At 44.9% G+C, this 17,842-nt stretch overlaps 1 protein-coding gene across 1 annotated transcript in view; it reads right to left on the reverse strand.

Moving 5' to 3' along the window:
- LOC139565452 (leucine-rich repeat-containing protein 4B-like) overlaps nt 1–10,255 on the reverse strand; it is a 26,427-nt gene extending 16,172 nt beyond the window's left edge. The window contains exons 1-2 of the mRNA XM_071385817.1: nt 10,122–10,255; nt 1,376–1,532 (exon numbers count right to left, since the gene is read on the reverse strand). The gene's annotated coding sequence lies outside the window, so the exon portion shown is untranslated. The remainder of the gene's footprint in view (nt 1–1,375; nt 1,533–10,121) is intronic.
- Between the last annotated feature and the right edge of the window lie 7,587 nt (nt 10,256–17,842).

Below are 17,842 nucleotides of genomic sequence, written 5' to 3' on the forward strand. Positions count from 1 at the left end.
AGCCGGAGTCAGCCGTTAATCAAAATGTCTCTCAGCCATTTACAGAGCCATGTAAACGGCACCCTTTCACCGGCTCCGTTCAAAGCCCCCTCCACACACAGCATAGCTCAGCACTGCTTGTTGCTCCAAGCTATTTTTGTGAGAACTTGCTTCAGCATTTTTTCCGTCAAACCTTTTTTTTAAGTTGCCTTTTCCACTGCAGGGGAAAGGCACGCAAGCATGCATGTAGGATTGTTTTTGTGGGGTCAAAATATGATGTGTTTTACAGAATGCATAGACTGTGTTTGTGTGAGTGTTTGTGCATTTATCCTCACTTGTTCTATGTGTGTCACATTCTATGTGTGTCTACATTCTATGTGTGTAACAATCTATGTGTGTAACATTCTGTGTGTCTACAGTGCTATATGTGCATTTTTAAATGTATGTCCTTATGTTTGACGGCATATTGTGTGTGTTTGGGAGTCTATGGCATGTGAATGTTTGTGTATGTGTCATAACACATTTCATATGTGTGTGCGTTAAGATCCTACAGTGCTGTGTGAGATTGTGTGCATTTTTGGCAAATAAGCATAGTGTGTGTGTATTTGTGTGTGTGTATTTGTGTGTATGTTTTGTGTGATAAGTAACACTCCCCCATCCATCCAGGCCTTGCCCCAGCATGCTCTATGACTGACACACTGACTAATACACAGACAGATAAACACCCTCACTGACAAACACGATAAGGATTCGCCTAGGAAACACTGACACAGACTGACTGATGGACGTCTCCATGGAGACCAGTCACCAAGACTGACACCACGTCAGTCTTTATCACAGCAGAGTGCCGTGCCAACCAAATCATTACGAGAGTTAGAGAGAGATATAGAGAGAGAGAAAGATGGAGGGATAGATGGATGAATTGAGGGACAGTGAGAGAGAGAAACATGGAAAACGTACTGTATATGGAGTGAAAAAGGTATTGGCTGAGAATATGGAGGAGTAAACAGGAAAAAAACAAGCTTGTATACCTGACAGCAGGGCACCTCTTTATCACAGGACACGTCCCTGTCATCCCTCCCTTCTGCTTTACTGTTCTATCATGCCTTCTTGGTCTCACCCCATCATTCACATTTCACTTCGTTTTACTCCATCCACTCCCTCTATCATCCCTCTTCTTTTCCTCTGTGATCTTTCAATCCTCTCTTCATATAATGCTTGTGTCTCTCTCTCCTCACCCCTTTCAGTCCGACTGCTCTTTCCACACCTCTCCTCTCTCCTCCGCTGGTTTCTACACCATTCCCCTCTCCACGATCTCTCTCCACCCCTCTCCCACGCTGTGCGAAATAGAAGCGCTCGAGCAGACTCGGGTTGCCATAGTAACCTGCTCACTCACCATCTTGCGTGTCTCCGTCACATCAGCAGCAGGGGTGTCCGTCGCCTGGCTCTGCAGTTCCCAACACGGGGCAGCTCCATCACTCCACACTGAGGACTGGGGCCTGGCCTGGGGGCTGGGGCTCTCACTCACTGGTGCTGCTGCACCCAGTAAAAAACTAGGAGAGAAAAAAATGCAAGAGTAGCAAAATATATAAATAAATGAGTACAACTGAGTCAACAGTCTCGTATAACCCCATCCAGCAGACCCCTGAGAAGAGGAAAAACAAAATAATAAAGGCATGCGTATTGTTCACCATGGCACTCAGAATAATCATCCTTCCTAACCATAGGGCAGAATCAGTGATTTATCGCAGTAATCATGTATGACGTCACTAACTGCAGCTTGCCTGCTACTCTCTGGCCTTCAGAGAACTCTACTAGGAGACACTGGGGGCTGCTCTCCCCCACATTCTCCCTGTGACATCACCTGGATGTGTAGCCCTCTGCCTATGTGTCCTTCTCAGTCATGTTCCCACTCAGCTTGTTGAGCATTGTGACCTCACAAAACAGTGACCTCACCAAACAGTGACCTCACCAAACGGTCAACCAAAAATACCACTTGGTAAAATACCACACATTTTAGTCATTTGGCAGATGCTCTTATCCAGAGCAATTAGGGTTAAGTGCCTTGCTCAAGAGCACATCAACCGATTTTTCAACTAGTTGGCTCTGGGATTCGAACCAGCGACCTTTCGGTTACTGGCCCAATGCTGTTAACCGTTAGGCTACCTGCCACCCCATGATGCTTTGTGGTCATCATAATCATGGCAAGATCATTGCAATGTCTAGTTGCTGCATTACTACCATTATCATCATCACCATTACACTGTAATAAACATCATAATCAACATCCTCGTAGGCATGCAGGCGCTAACTGTAGTGCTCTCTGATCACACACAGCCAGTCAAGCAGACAGAGGAAAAGCCCCTAGCCTCAGTTTGTCTGACTTTGCATGGCTGTATTGAGCTCTTATGTTGCCACTGACCCGAAACAAACTCCCTCAAGATATTGTGCCTTGATGCAGCCAAGCTGCCATGGCTCCAAAGAAGAGAGGTCACTGAAAGCTTGACCGCTTTCATTACCCCACCACATTTACTAACACGTGATCTAACCAAAGTCCCCCACCCCACTACCATCACCCAACCGGCTTAGCCAATATACGACCAAACCATGTAAAACTGACCGCTTTCATTACCCAACCAATTTTTAATAACACGATCCAACCGTAACCCTCCTGCTTCCAGTCACCCATGTGACACATGAGTGAGCAGCAGCATGACCGCGTTCCATTATGCGACCGGCTTTACTAACACATGGTCGAACCTTATAGTATAGCCGACCACTCTCACTCCCATGGAGCACATGAAGGAAAACCATCTATGGCCCCCAGTCCCTACCCAGCGGTCGCTACCCAGCGGTCGCTACCCAGCGGTCCCTACCCAGCGGTCCCTACCCAGCGGTCCCTACCCAGTGGTCGCTACCCAGCGGTCCCTACCCAGCGGTCCCTACCCAGTGGTCCCTACCCAGTGATCGCTACCCAGCGGTCCCTACCCAGCGGTCGCTACCCAGCGGTCGCTACCCAGCGGTCCCTACCCAGTGGTCGCTACCCAGCGGTCCCTACCCAGCGGTCCCTACCCAGCGGTCGCTACCCAGCGGTCCCTACCCAGCGGTCCCTACCCAGCGGTCCCTACCCAGCGGTCCCTACCCAGTGGTCGCTGGGTGGTCCTTACCCAGCGGTCCCTACCCAGCTGTCTAGTAGAGCCGACCACTGTCACTCCCACAGTACCTTTCATTAACACAAGAAGGTAACCCACCTATGGCTCCCAGTCCCTACCCAGACTCCCCTGCTGTAAGGGACATAGACATGAGCACATCCCCCCCAGGGGAAATTCCACTATTTCTAATGATGTCAACTCAATGGATTATGGTATTCATTTGATATCATTAACCACTGTCATTCTCCCCAACTATTATTCAATTATTAATGCCAGTCATCATGTCCCCAGAAGGGTCGACACCCAGGCCTAGGCTGGACACTCAATCAAACCAATCACAGCTAATTATATCTGCTCTGTCATCAGTGGCAGGCGGCTTAGCAGCTCTGCTGAGAATGGGTCAGTCAGTGCTCATGCAATATCCAGACTCTGGTTATTAAGATTGAAGTGATGCCAGATCATACAAAAGGAAACCTAGATCTTTGTTCTTCCCTCCTGTGGTTAGGACAATGTATAGGCACATGAGGGGACAATGTATAGGCACATGAGGGGACAATGTATAGGCACATGGGGGGACAAACGCTGATATGTGTGACATGATAACAGAAGCTGTAATGCCATGCGGTTCATCACACTGCATTATTCATGAACAGCCCTAGGTTGTTCCCACAAATTCAGCCTATCATAGCTGATCAGCAAATCTCTCCAGCATGCTAGCAGTCAACGTCAACCTCCATCCTGTCGACACCAGCAAGTTGGGCTGCTATCAATCAATGACAATCCCAGCCTATATAGAGATCAGCCAACTTCTTGCCCTATTGAGAATAGTGCCAGTCTCATCTATATCCCCCTCTTGCTTTCTTTTAAAAAGTCAAGTTTCTCTCTCTCACACACAACCACATCCACACACACACATACATACACACAACCACATTTATAAAGTTAAAGACACACGTCTTACTGTGGTATTTTCTCTCTAACGTAACACTCCAAAATGTTGAACAGAGCTGTGCAGATTGACAATGCTCAAGTCTGAAAGCACTTGATTCAGGTGACAAGAGCCCTGAGAGGTTAAGGCATTATCTCCCAGTCCTAGACAGCTTTGCTCTTGGCTAGGTGTGCAGGTGTAATCTCCCCTGTTCCTGTTTGCTTGTTTTCATCTGCCTCATCAGTTATGCAGTGATGTGACTCTGAAATGAAAGTGCAGGCTGGCCTGATTTCTTAAATGACTGAGATCACCTATCCCACACTTAATTTGTGACAACAACAAAGTTATGACTCTCAGCTTGGTTTTGGCAGTTCAAATAGTCTGCCAACTGGGCATAGTTGACCTGTCCGCTCTTCTCTTCCTGGGGCAAACAGCCAACCAGGGGCTTGTGTGGATTCTATGGGCTTGCTAACACAGTGATGTGTCTTTATTCTTTACTGTATAACTAAAATCTAGCAAGCTCTACATTAAAATCTAGCGAGCTCTACATTAAAATCTAGCGAGCTCTACATTAAAAGCTAGCGAGATTTAGATTAAAAGCTAGCGAGCTCTATATTCAAATCTAGCGAGCTCTATATTCAAATCTAGCGAGCTCTATATTCAAATCTAGCGAGCTCTATATTCAAATCTAGCGAGCTCTATATTCAAATCTAGCGAGCTCCATATTAAAATCTAGCGAGCTCCATATTAAAATTTAGCGAGCTCCATATTAAAATCTAGCGAGCTCCATATTAAAATCTAGCGAGCTCCATATTAAAATCTAGCGAGCTCCATATTAAAATCTAGCGAGCTCCATATTATAATCTAGCGAGCTCCATATTATAATCTAGCGAGCTCCATATTAAAATCTAGCGAGCTCCATTTTAAAATCTAGCGAGCTCCATATTAAAATCTAGCGAGCTCTACATTAAAATCGAGTGAGCTCTACATTAAAAGCTAGCGAGATTTAGATTAAAAGCTAGCGAGATCTATATTAAAAGCTAGCGAGATCTATATTAAATTCTAGCGAGCCCTATATTAAAATCTAGCGAGCTCTACATTAAAATCGAGAGAGCTCTACATTAAAAGCTAGCGAGATTTAGATTAAAAGCTAGCGAGATCTATATTAAATTCTAGCGAGCTCTTTATTCAAATCTAGCGAGTTCTGTATTCAAATCTAGCGAGCTCTGTATTCAAATCTAGCGAGCTCTATATTCAAATCTAGCGAGCTCTATATTCAAATCTAGCGAGCTCTGTATTCAAATCTAGCGAGCTCTATATCAAAATCTAGCGAGCTCTATATCAAAATCTAGCGAGCTCTATATTAAAATCTAGCGAGCTCTATATCAAAATCTAGTGAGCTCTATATCAAAATCTAGCGAGCTCTATATTAAAATCTAGCGAGCGCAACATTAAAATCTAGTGAGATCTATATCAAAATCTAGCGAGCTCTATATTAAAATCTAGCGAGCGCAACATTAAAATCTAGCGAGCTCTATATTAAAATCTAGTGAGCTCTATATTAAAATATAGTGAGCTCTATATCAAAGTCTAGTGAGCTCTATATCAAAGTCTAGTGAGCTCTATATCAAAATCTAGCAAGCTCTATATTCAAATCTATATAAAAATCTAGATGAGTGCCATATTAAAATCTAGCGAACCCTATATTAAAATCTAGCGAACCCTATATTAAAGTCTAGCGAGCCCTATATTAAAGTCTAGCGAGCCCTATATTAAAGTCTAGCGAGCCCTATATTAAAATCTAGTGAGCTCTATATCAAAATCTAGCGAGCTCTATATCAAAGTCTAGTGAGCTCTATATCAAAATCTAGTAGGCTCTATATCAAAGTCTAGTGAGCTCTATATCAAAGTCTAGTGAGCTCTGTATTAAAATCTTGCAAGCTCTATATTCAAATCTATATTAAAATCTAGCGAGCCCTATATTAAAATCTAGCGAGCCCTATATTAAAATCTAGCTATCTCTATATTAAAATCTAGCGAGCCCTATATTAAAATCTAGCGAGCTCTATATTAAAATCTAGCGAGCGCAACATTAAAATCTAGCGAGCTCTATATTAAAATCTAGTGAGCTCTATATTAAAATATAGTGAGCTCTATATCAAAGTCTAGTGAGCTCTATATCAAAGTCTAGTGAGCTCTATATCAAAATCTAGCAAGCTCTATATTCAAATCTATATAAAAATCTAGATGAGTGCCATATTAAAATCTAGCGAACCCTATATTAAAATCTAGCGAACCCTATATTAAAGTCTAGCGAGCCCTATATTAAAGTCTAGCGAGCCCTATATTAAAGTCTAGCGAGCCCTATATTAAAATCTAGCGAGCTCTATATCAAAATCTAGCGAGCTCTATATCAAAGTCTAGTGAGCTCTATATCAAAATCTAGTAGGCTCTATATCAAAGTCTAGTGAGCTCTATATCAAAGTCTAGTGAGCTCTGTATTAAAATCTTGCAAGCTCTATATTCAAATCTATATTAAAATCTAGCGAGCCCTATATTAAAATCTAGCTATCTCTATATTAAAATCTAGCGAGCCCTATATTAAAATCTAGCGAGCCCTATATTAAAATCTAGCGAGCCCTATATTAAAATCTAGCGAGCCCTATATTAAAATCCAGCGAGCCCTATATTAAAATCTAGCGAGCCCTATATAAAAATCTAGCGAGCCCTATATTAAAATCTAGCTATCTCTATATTAAAATCTAGTGAGCACCATATTAAAATCTAGTGAGATCTATATTAAAATCTAGCGAGCCCAAAATTAAAATCTAGCGAACTCTATATTAAAATCTAGCGAGCCCTATATTAAAATCTAGCGAGCCCTATATTAAAATCTAGCGAGCCCTATATTAAAATCTAGCGAGCCCTATATTAAAATCTAGCGAGCCCTATATTAAAATCTAGCGAGCCCTATATTAAAATCTAGCGAGCTCTATATTAAAATCTAGCGAGCTCTATATTAAAATCTAGCGAGCTCTATATTAAAATCTAGCGAGCCCTATATAAAAATCTAGCGAGCCCTATATTAAAATCTAGCGAGCCCTATATTAAAATCTAGCGAGCCCTATATAAAAATCTAGCGAGCCCTATATTAAAATCTAGCGAGCCCTATATTAAAATCTAGCTATCTCTATATTAAAATATAGTGAGCACCATATTAAAATCTAGTGAGATCTATATTAAAAGCTAGCTGACTGGGACAAAGCAAAATTATGTCAATTCTGAGCAGTGCTCCTTAACAACAACTCAGTTTGGGTGAATGGGGTAAAAGTTCAAATTCATGGGATGTCCTACAGCAGGTCAACTATGTCTTGAATAAAATATTACACTTGCACGCTATTAAGTAATCTGAGTTAACCTTTCCTTGTGAATCATGACATTGTTTAATTTTAATAACACGCATATTAGGTAAAGAGGTGCCAATGGCTGTGCACTGTCAAGACTGAAAAGGATTCTGGGGCAGCCTGGGCCACAGCTACATGACAGATCACTAACAGTTCCAAAGCCTTTACTAATTCAGTGTAGCAGGTTTCTGGATTTGCTTGGAGTGTGAAGCCCAGGGAAATAATGTCTAAACCCTTCAATCCATAGAGGACAATGCTTCATAAATAATGTTCTTGTTTTCCTCTGACTGTCCACCGCTTGCTATTGGTCACCTTTTGACCCAGTCTGGTTTTAATCCATTTCAAGGACATTTTTAGGGAATATCTTTGGTGGTGGGATGGGAGGGAAGCAATGAATGAAGGAAGGGGAAGAACCACTTGTGTGTGTTTCAAGAGCTAGATTTATCCTCGTTTTACAGCTACGAGATGTCTTGATCTTTTTAAAACCCTGCCCTTGGCTAAAAGGCCTTGTCTCTAATGTGATATTTAAAGTGACATTCTTCTCCTCCTCCCAGGGCCACTCTGTGACTTGTACTGGTCCTATGAGTGGAGAGGAGAGGGATGTGCACTTTGATTACCCATACAGCTCCACCTCACATGTACTAGCAGGCCCCGTTTTATCTGAACACTTTAAACATCTGCTATAAGAGAAACATTAACTTAACGTCATCTTAAATTTTTACATCTGTAGTTACAAGCAAAATGGTTAAGAATAAGCACAGGGGCTTGTCGTTATAATGGCATACATCACAGTCGTTCACTGAGCAATTAAGAGTGAAGCAGTGATACACTGATACACTAACAAGCATCAAATCTGACATAGTGGAAATTGTTTTCATTAAACATTGGCACCATCTCCACAGATGTAACAGCAGTGAGACTGGTTTATGGGACTGGGTCTATGTTCAAGACCAGCAGTGGATGAGGTTTGGATGATTGAGTGGACCAGAGATGAGTGTAAAGTCAGACACATGTAGAAAATGTTTTTTTTTTTTTTTTAAATGTTCATTTTGCTCACTACTTTGTTTCTTGGGGAAAATATTCTCTCTAAAGTTGTGTATTTATTAGTTTATTACCTTTTTCTGTCCATTGCTCTCTATTTCATATATTTAACCCTTAAGTCCATCTCCACAATTCACAATTAAATAACTTTTCATTCTCAGAATGACAGCTTTTCCCCAGTCATATCTCAAACAGAAATGCCTCTGAGCACTGCTCCAAAATTAGCTTGGAGCTGAAATCCAACTTCAGCCATCCACCACCAGCTGAGAGGCAGAACTGGCCCAGGACCAGTGCTTGAAGGGCCTCTTTTAAAGCACTCTCCTCTCCCCCATTCTAGCCTAACCACCCATCACACTTCACCCTCAATCTAATCCTGCCCAGTGCTCCACTTTGTCCCCTAACGCCCCATTAACAACTTAGCCCCTATCATAAACTCACGAAATCAAACTATGCCCACTGACTGCTGTGCCAGGCAGCAATCTCATTCTGCCAGACTGCCCACCCAAAACACACTGCTGAACATTAGCATTTCAATCCGCTCGTACCCGTATCGTGTTGCAGATAGAGGCGGTAGATCTTCATTCATCAGACCTAATCTATCTGCTCCTTGTTCTCAATCAGAGGGGCTCCTCTGTGGGCCACAGTTATAGTGGCTTAACCTGCATGCCTCAGTCATGTGCCGCGCACGGTGCCTCCGCATTATTCACACTATTTGGAGACACTAATCATTGTCAAAAGAGAATAACCAAACGAAACAGATGACCGCAAATAATGTGGTTTAATAGTTCCCACTGTTCACACACTGGTTGACTCAACGTTGTTTCCACGTTATTTCAGTGGGTATAGCCTAATAACTTTTTCTCAGAACTATTGGCCTATTGAAATAGGAAATATGTAATGAGCCACGCATTAGCCTACTCAGCAGAACTGTGAAATACGAGCCATAACAATACAATTATTTTAAATTATAGGCAATAATTACTTTTTAAAATTTGGCTACTGCCCTGTGCATTTATCAATTGTTATCAATGCCATTTGCCAAAGACACGACACCAATGTCAGAAACAGGCAATTTAACGAGACGCGCATATGTCTTCTTATGAATTAAGTATGAAGTACACGAATCACTTGACTTTCATGTTTCATTCGTACGCACTCTCACCAAATTAAATGTATCGTCTCGCCACAATTCATTATTAAAGGCGCCGAAACCCCTCACATTTCAGGACGATAATGTAGGCTATCCGCTTGTTTCTGTCCAGAAACATGGTTGATATTCCGTCCTATCAATTCTGAAACGCGGTCCTTATTAAAGCAATAGCCTTAACATTTATCACTTTACATTGATGCGCGTCGCTGCGTGCACGCACAGACGAACGCGTGCACAAACGCACGCAAATACACACATACAGATACCGCCGCATTAATTCGTTAACTACAACCGCAAATTAAATATATTGGAACAGCGAAAACTATTCAGCAGATAAAGAATAGGCTGGTCATACCCCAACGCTGCTTTATGAAAGCTGAGAATCCAAAGTCAAACAACGGGATTTGTTTAACATGCGACACACGAATAACGTCCCTTATACTCTGATACCATTTAATGAATCTTACCTTTCCTTTTAATATATTCCTTAAACTGCAGAGGCGTAGCCTATAGTCAGCGTCTTCTCTCCCCTCTCCCTCTCGTCCTTTCTCTCCCTCTCTCTCTCCAACCCGCCCTCTCTCTCTCTCTCTCAAATTGATTCACCCTTTTTCGGCGCTTGTACCACAGTGCCGTGTTTTCCCGACCTAAGAAAGCAGAGCCCGTTCATCTTATATGGCCAGATGGAAAAATACAACCACCGAAAGTCGGGGAAGGAAAAATCATGACGAAACATAGGCCTAGTAAACTATTTCGTGTAAATACGAATCGTTGAGGATAAATATAGACATCTAATAGAAACATGTCCGTTTCTCCAGGCATGCGTAGGCCACTAATAAACACGCGAGCACGGCTGGAAGGGATGAGAATTTACAACAAACGACAAGAAAAAATGCCCCTTCTCCTATTGATTAAGACCAGTCTGGTTGAATAGGATGCTTTTCCCTTGTCTCAGAGGCAGGACAGGCAGGACGATTAATAACTTACATAACTTTATTCAATATGTAGGCTAGTCCTTCTTATTATTTTATACAATTAAGTACTGCACCTCTCTTGTGTAGATGCACCTTGACATTCCCTGTATCCGACGCTTAGGTGTTTACTATTGTCCCTATTGCGCTTCGGTGGTGCGCATCCCACTCCTCTCATTGCGATGTAACGAGGACGCAATGACTGTTGCTATATAGATTCATACACCAGCAGCGTCCTAAACACGTTTTGTTATTGTACTGAATAGTTTACTTTCTCAAAGTTGGGGCAACAATATCAATCAATATAATTAAATTAATCCCAAAGTTGTTGCGCAAATGAAAGTCACACCCTCCAAGACGCAACAAATGTAGTATTTGAAAAGGTGGCCATATGATCCAAGCTTTATGGTGCAGGTGTGTGAAGGTGAACACATGTCACATGTCACAAATAGCAGATCATGCAAGACACATATTCTCACTGCTTCACTGGGTTTAATGAACACCGGCTCAGATGTGGCAGGGCCTACAAAGGGAAGCACAGCCAAGAGCTGCCCAGTGACAGAGCCTACCAGACAAGCTAAATAACTTCTATGCTTGCTTCCAGGCAAGTAACACTGAAACATGCATGAGAGCATCAGCTGTTCCTGAGGACTGTGTGATCATGCTCTCCACAGCTGATGTGAGTAAGACCTTTAAACAGGTCAACATTCACAAGGCCAGATGGATTACCAGTACGAGTACTCCGAGCATGAGCTGACCAACTGGCAAGTGTCTTCACTGACATTTTAAACATCTCCCTGTCTGAGTCTGTAATACCAACATGTTTCAAGCAGACCACCATAGTCCTTGTGCCCAAGAACACTAAGGTAACCTGCCTAAATGACTACCAACCCGTAGCACTCACGTCTGTGGCCATGAAATGCTTTGAAAGGCTGGTCATGGCTCAACACCATTATCCCAGAAACCCTAGACTCACTCCAATTTGCATACCGCACCAACAGATCCACAGATGATGCAATCTCTATTGTGCTCCACACTGCCCTTTCACACCTGGACAAAATGAACACCTATGTGAGAATGCTATTCATTGACTACAGCTCAGTGTTCAACACCATAGTGCCCTCAAAGCTCATCACTAAGCTAAGGTCCCTGGAACTAAACACTTCCCTCTGCAACTGGATCTTGGACTTCCTGATGGGCCGCCCTCAGGTGGTAAGGGTAGGTAACAACATATCCGCCACGCTGATCCTCAACACGGGGGCCCCTTAGGGGTCCGTGCTCAGTCCCCCCCTGTACTCCCTGTTCACTCATGACTGCACGGCCAGGCACGACTCCAACACCATCATTAAGTTTGCTGATGACACAACAGTGGTAGGCCTATCACTGACAACGATGAGACAGCCTATAGGGAGGAGGTCAGAGACCTGACTATGTGGTGCAAGGACAACAACCTCTCCCTCAACGTGATCAAGACAAAGGAGATGATTGTGGACTACAGGAAAAGGAGGACCGAGCAGTCCCCCATTCTCATCAACGGGGCTGTAGTGGAGCAGGTTGAGAGCTTCAAGTTCCTTGGCGTCCACATCACCAACAAACTAACATGGTCCAAGCACACCAAGACAGTCGCAAAGAGGGCACGACAAAACCTATCCCCCTCAGGAGACTGAAAAGATTTGGCATGGGTCCTCCGATCCTCAAAAGGTTTTACAGCTGCACCATCGAGAGGATCCTGATGGGTTGCATCACTGCCTGGTATAGCAACTGCTTGGCCTCCGACCGCAAGGCACTACAGTGGGTAGTGCGTATGGCCAGTACATCACCCGGGCCAAGCTTCCTGCCATCCAGGACCTCTATACCAGGCGGTGATACCACTCCATTGACTCCATTCCAGACATTATTATGAGGCGTCCTCCCTTAAGCAGCCTCCAGTGAAATACATATAATCCTGACAGAAAGCTGATGAAGATAAATGTGCATCTGTGTGTTTTTAGTTGTTACTCTACAGGTTATACTCAGAGTTTGAAGTTGAGTAGGTAGAGATAGAGAGGGAGAGAGTGGGGGAAGAGGGAGAGAGAGGGAGAGAGAGAGTGGGGGAAGAAGGAGAGAGAGAGAGGGGGAGAGGGAGAGAGGAGAGAGAGAGGGGGAGAGAGAGGGAGTGTGAGAGAGAGAGGGAGAGAGATAGATAGAGGGATAGAATGAGAGGGATATATATCGAGAGCATATTAGTGTGTGTGTGAGAGAGAGAGAAAGTGAGGGGGGATAGAGAGAAAAAGAGTGTTTGGGTGTATGTGTGTGTGAGAGAGGAGGGGATAGAGAGATTGGGAGAGAGAACGAGTGTGTGAGAGAGAGACGGATAGAGAGAGTGTGTGTGTGTGTGAGAGGGGGGAGGTAGAAATGCACATGTGCTTTTATTAGGGAACGTTCTCTGCTGTTTGGCTTTGACAGGTTCCCTTGGCAACGATCAAGCACATACAGTACCTAGAGCCCCACCCCCCAGCACACACATTCACTTATTGCTATGAATCTTTCAGAGCGGGTCTGTGTCCTCTTCATTCAGTATGATTTCTCTCAAATATGAGATCAATATTGTGATACTCAGGGATGGGAAGGGGCGTGTCAGTGGGAGACAGCGATTGGGGGACAGAGAGGAAGGAGAGGTCATTGCAATGAGAGACTGTGTCTGTGCAATAGAGAGAGAGAGAGAGAGAGAGAGAGAGAGAGAGAGAGAGAGAGAGAGAGAGAGAGAGAGAGAGAGAGAGAGAGGAGGGAGGGAGGGAAGGGGGGCAGGGGATAATCAGATGGGCGATTAGTGGTGAATTGATAACATTCTATATTCAGACATGGTGAATCAGTCTTTTTCACAGCCACTCTTCTCTCAGTCTCTCTCTCTCTGACACACACACACACTCAGAACTTCTGTTTGTGCGAACGCAGCCTGCTTCACCGTCATTGTCATGTCCTATCTCCCTATACCTTCCCTATACCTTCCTATACCTCCTGTACTCCCTGTTCACCCACGACTGCGTGGCCATGCACGCCTCCAACTCAATCATCAAGTTTGCGGATGACACTACAGTGGTAGGCTTGATTACCAACAACGACGAGACGGCCTACAGGGAGGAGGTGAGGGCCCTCGGAGTGTGGTGTCAGGAAAATAACCTCACACTCAACGTCAACAAAACAAAGGAGATGATTGTGGACTTCAGGAAACAGCAGAGGGAGCACCCCCCTATCCACATCGACGGGTCAGTAGTGGAGAAGGTGGAAAGTTTTAAGTTCCTCGGTGTACACATCACGGACAAACTGAATTGGTCCACCCACACAGACAGCGTTGTGAAGAAGGCGCAGCAGCGCCTCTTCAACCTCAGGAGGCTGAAGAAATTCGGCTTGTCACATAAAGCACTCACAAACTTCTACAGATGCACAATCGAGAGCATCCTGTCGGGCTGTATCACCGCCTGGTACGGCAACTGCTCCGCCCACAACCGTAAGGCTCTCCAGAGGGTAGTGAGGTCTGCAGAACGCATCACCAGGGGCAAACTACCTGCCCTCCAGGACACCTACACCACCCGATGTCACAGGAAGGCCATAAAGATCATCAAGGACAACAACCACCCAAGCCACTGCCTGTTCACCCCGCTATCATCCAGAAGGCGAGGTCAGTACAGGTGCATCAAAGCAGGGACCGAGAGACTGAAAAACAGCTTCTATCTCAAGGCCATCAGACTGTTAAACAGCCACCACTAACATTTAGCGGCCGCTGCCAACATACTGACTCAACTCCAGCCACTTTAAAAATGGGAATTGATGGAAATTATGTAAAAATGTACCACTAGCCACTTTAAACAATGCCACTTAATATAATGTTTACATACCCTACATTACCCATCTCATATGTATATACTGTACTCTATATCATCTACTGCATCTTGCCATCTTTATGTAATACATGTACCACTAGCCACTTTAAACTATGCCACTTTATGTTTACATACCCTACAGTACTCATCTCATATGTATATACCGTACTCTATACCATCTACTGCATCTGCCATGCCGTTCTGTACCACCACTCATTCATATATCTTTATGTACATATTCTTTATCCCTTTACACTTGTGTGTGTGTGTAAGGTAGTAGTTGTGGAATTGTTAGGTTAGATTACTTGTTGGTTATTACTGCATTGTCGGAACTAGAAGCACAAGCATTTCGCTACACTCGCATTAACATCTGCTAACCATGTGTATGTGACTAATAAAATTTGATTTGATTTGATTTGTCATTCCATGTGAGTAACGTACCATTTCATGAAAGTCAGTACGTTACATGTGACTGGGGCTCCCTCTAAGGTCTGTGTTTGGAATGGTGCCCACTCAATGCCCCCATTATGTACATGGCCTAAGCTGCCCCCCCAACCCCTTACCCCCCACCGTCTCTCTTCCGTTTACCCCACCAGTCCCACTCGCTGCAATACACAATAGAGCACTCACTCCACTGACATCATATCTATACGATTAGCTTTCTTTCTCCCTCTTCCTCTCTGCCCTGTCCCCTACCCCCTCCATCTCTCTATGCAGTAACGGTGTGCCATTGTTCACAGCCTATAGAAGTCCCCTGGAATTCCATACCAATGTGCAGCGCTTTTGCATTGCATCGCTCTCCCCTCCTCCTCCCCTGCATGCCTCCCTCCATCCCTTTCTCTATTAAATTTCCAGTCACACAACAGTGCAGTGGATGTCCCTCCCTCTCTCTAACTCACACACACCACATCCCTCCCTCCTCTCCCTCTCTTCTTCTCTCTCTCACACAGAGCTGTTGTCTGTCTGCCTGGATCTCTATCACTGCCTCTTGATATTGACTGTTCTTTCTCCACTTTGAACCTCTCAATCTCTCTCACCCTTGATATAGACCGCTCTCTTTTCACCTCCAATCTCTTCATCTCTCCACCCTCATCATTTAAAAGAGCCACACACACATCCACTCCTCCTTCCCTCTCTTTCTCTCTCTCCGTTTGTGTCCCTGTACCGCAGTGTCTGCTCAGGCTGTATGATCAGGAGTGCCCCCCCCTCCCTCTCTCCGGCGCTGGGTGCTGTTCTGGCCGTCAGGGCAGCCTATAAGTGACTGATTGAGTGGACACCACAAGCCGTTAAATGAATAGAGATGGGAGCCGGTGAAGGATGCAGTTCATATGAAGGTAGAACACTTGCAACCTAGTATCTGCGGCTCTGCGTTTTGGTTAAAGCTCTGTCCAGCTACGCTGGGTTGATGTTCCTGTTCCTCTCTGTGTTGGGCTGTGTTAGCACATTGAGATGTGCTTGGCTGCTGTAGCTCCCTCTGCAATGTTCAGATCTCATGGCTGCTGTGGTGTGGATGTTGCTGTGTTTGTGAGTTAAGTGTCTGTTAGCGTTAACTGCGTTAGCGGTTAGCGTTGGGAGCTGTGCCACGTTAGCACTCCGCTGGGCCGCAGCAACAAGGAGACTGTAGGGTATGAAGTGATCCAGACACACCGGCCGTGCGGGAGGCACCCCGTTTCCCTCCTCAGTAGCTCAGAGCTGAACTCTCTGCATCATCTGGAGGCCTTGGGAGACCTTTGGTCTTTATCTGATGGGTTAACAGCATGGACCCCAGCAGTAGACAACAACCTATCCTCTGTGATACATACCAAATTCAACATTCATCTCTTGTGACTAGCCAGGCTAGGATCCATCCATGCTCTGAAGCTTAGCTTTACACTCTGAAAGAGGAGCTGCACTCTGACACAGAGTTAACAAAGCCTGCATCTCCACCACTGAGTCGATAGACCTCCTCCATCAAACACCATCTGGCACCCCACATCCATTAGGCTGCATTGACCTCCACCACCAGGCCCAGTGTAGCTCCACCACCAGACCCAGTGTAGCTCCACCACCAGGCCCAGTGTACCTTGACCACCAGGCCCAGTGTACCTTGACCACCAGGCCCAGTGTACCTTGACCACCAGGCCCAGTGTACCTTGACCACCAGGCCCAGTGTACCTTGACCACCAGGCCCAGTGTACCTTGACCACCAGGCCCAGTGTACCTTGACCACCAGGCCTAGTGTACCTTGACCACCAGGCCCAGTGTACCTTGACCACCAGGCCCAGTGTAGCTCCACCACCAGGTCCAGTGTACCTCTACCACCAGGCCCTAAAAAGTAAAGACCAATCCAATTTAAGGTATGATATGATCCCCTCTCCAGGCTAAATGTAGCTGTACCAGAAGGCTGTAAAAACACATCCACTCACCGCTAGGCCTGATAACACTCCTCTCCTCCAGCATGCCATAAAACTCTGCCCCCAGGCCCATAAACCCCATCAGGCCCAACAACACTTCTGCCACCAGGCCAATAAACTCCATCTCCAGGCCCTATAAACACCCAGGCTCACACAATGGCCCACTGTCCCCTTGACAACCAGGACAGACAGACCACAGCTAGAGAAACAGTGTCAACTGTAGGCAAAAGAGCTAGGTCACATCTGCTCTACCAACTCAATATCACAACAAATACTTTACTTTTAGTCTCATGTGTACTATTCTGCTACTTCCCTGCTCATATGGTAGAAGCAACATTTCAAAGACATGTAGCTAGCATTAAAGGACACGCAGTGATGTCGAAATACGGAGAGATTAACTCAGCCCATTAGAAAGACAGAGAAGAGAAAGTGAGAGAGAGAGAATGTCAGCTCACAGGGTCGTCCAGTGATGGAAGGAGGGAGGCAGATGAGAGATGAACGCCAGCCACTGGGGGACTAGTCAGTGTCTCTGTCTTTCCGTCTGTGAGAGTACGTGAGGGAGAGGTGGAGAAAAAAGCTTAGAAACAAGAACCCAGTGTCATGGTATCTAAGCAACCATCTCCGTCTCCCTGGTGACAGAGACTGACATCACTTCCCGTCTGTGCATCTGCACAGGGCTAACAATGTGTTGGTCTGTGGGATAATAAGGTTCAAGTGTGTATACAGCTCACTGGACTGTGTGCAGTTAGTACAGGTGTCCGTGTATAATACACGCTACAGGATGTATTGCCAACAATATTTAATGGACGAGTTGAGTTATGCGAGTGTCTGCAATGTGCTTAGTCTGTTTTTAGCCGTGTGAAGCTCATTTTGGGCACATATGTGGACACTGCCATGTGCGCATGCGGTCAGCCTGATTGTGCATTATGCCAGGGAAAACATGGCCAAGCGACGCCATCTGGTATAA

This window comes from Salvelinus alpinus, chromosome 36, assembly GCF_045679555.1.
Source record: "Salvelinus alpinus chromosome 36, SLU_Salpinus.1, whole genome shotgun sequence".
Lineage (NCBI taxonomy): Eukaryota > Metazoa > Chordata > Actinopteri > Salmoniformes > Salmonidae > Salvelinus > Salvelinus alpinus.